The following is a 1,310-nucleotide window of genomic DNA, read 5'->3' on the forward strand; positions in this document are numbered from 1 at the left end:
GATTTGTCTCAAAAAGTTAGGTTGCTATGAGAACCCAAATATAAAATGAGAAATCATGCCATCTAGAGGTCAGAATAAACTCATACACAGTGAAGGATAGAAAGTAGACAGGATTAATAATTTAGACCTGTGGGGAGCAGCCCAGTCATTGTCATAAAGGGAAACAGTATCACAATAAATGCAGCGTCGAAGACCACTCGTAATTTTCCAACTAACAAACTCGTTGTAGAAAGATGAGCTCTGAGTTTCCCACTTGGAAAGTATCACAATCAACCAATAGGAAGCTCTACGCAAAAAAATAACACAGATTTTAACTCGCCGATTCTGATGATTACAAGTTGCTTTGAACGCACCAAGAGTACACGATAGTTGTAAAAACAATATGAGGCTAAAATAGTTTCGGGAAAACCAGTTTGTGTACCCTGCATACCATTTCAGTAACATGGCGGAGACTAACACTTGAGCTTTTTCATTTGGATGTTGGTCCACCAGTTCAAACAGCTGTAAAAACGACATTTTTTTGTTATTGAAAATATATTTAAAAGCGATTTATATTGTAAAATGATACCCTACACGATTCGGTACTTGTTTTCTCACAGAAACGGAAATTGAGCGAACAAGTGTAGAATTTTAGCAACCATGGAATGGCAGCGATTTCTACATTGGCCGCTTGCCCCGGTTTCCACTAGATAACACAAGCACGAAGTAAAAACAGCTTTCCCATTTTGCCTGCCCGAAGGGAGAAATCAATAGGCGAATATCACAACAAATCACAACTCTGGCAGGCAAGTAATAATGTGTAACACAAGCAGACTAGTGGAGGTGGAGACCCCGGTTGAAAGTTCCGCCAGCACCTGGTAATCCAAGTGTGTGGACTTCGTCTCTGAGCGGAAAGCAGCTGGGTGACCAGATGCACAAAGGCTGTTTCAGGTGACCAGGTGCATGAAGGCCATTTTGGGTGACCAGGTGCACGAAGGCCGTTTTGGTTGACCAGGTGCACGCGGTTCGTAACAGCGGGGCTATATGCTTTAGTCTCCGAGGAAGGATGCTTAAGTGTGGGTGCCCTGGTGTGCCTGGTGTGCGAGGTTCTGGAGGGGGAGGTGTCCCCGGCTGGAAGTCATGCCCAGAGCGAGGGGTGTAACCCGGGCAGGGACGGAGGCTAAGACGCCTGGTGGTCCATAGTTCCAGGGAGTAAGCTCTACTCTTAGGCCCGGAGTGAGGTCCGTAGTTCCACTGTCCTTAAGGGGGGCAGAGCAGTCAGCCTCTGTGGAGGTTGGCTGCTCTGTCCCCCTTTTTTTTGGCCTACTGGG

The sequence above is a fragment of the Oncorhynchus mykiss genome, chromosome 8 (genome assembly GCF_057628025.1).
Source record: "Oncorhynchus mykiss isolate SJ-2025 chromosome 8, ASM5762802v1, whole genome shotgun sequence".
Taxonomy (NCBI): Eukaryota; Metazoa; Chordata; class Actinopteri; order Salmoniformes; family Salmonidae; genus Oncorhynchus; species Oncorhynchus mykiss.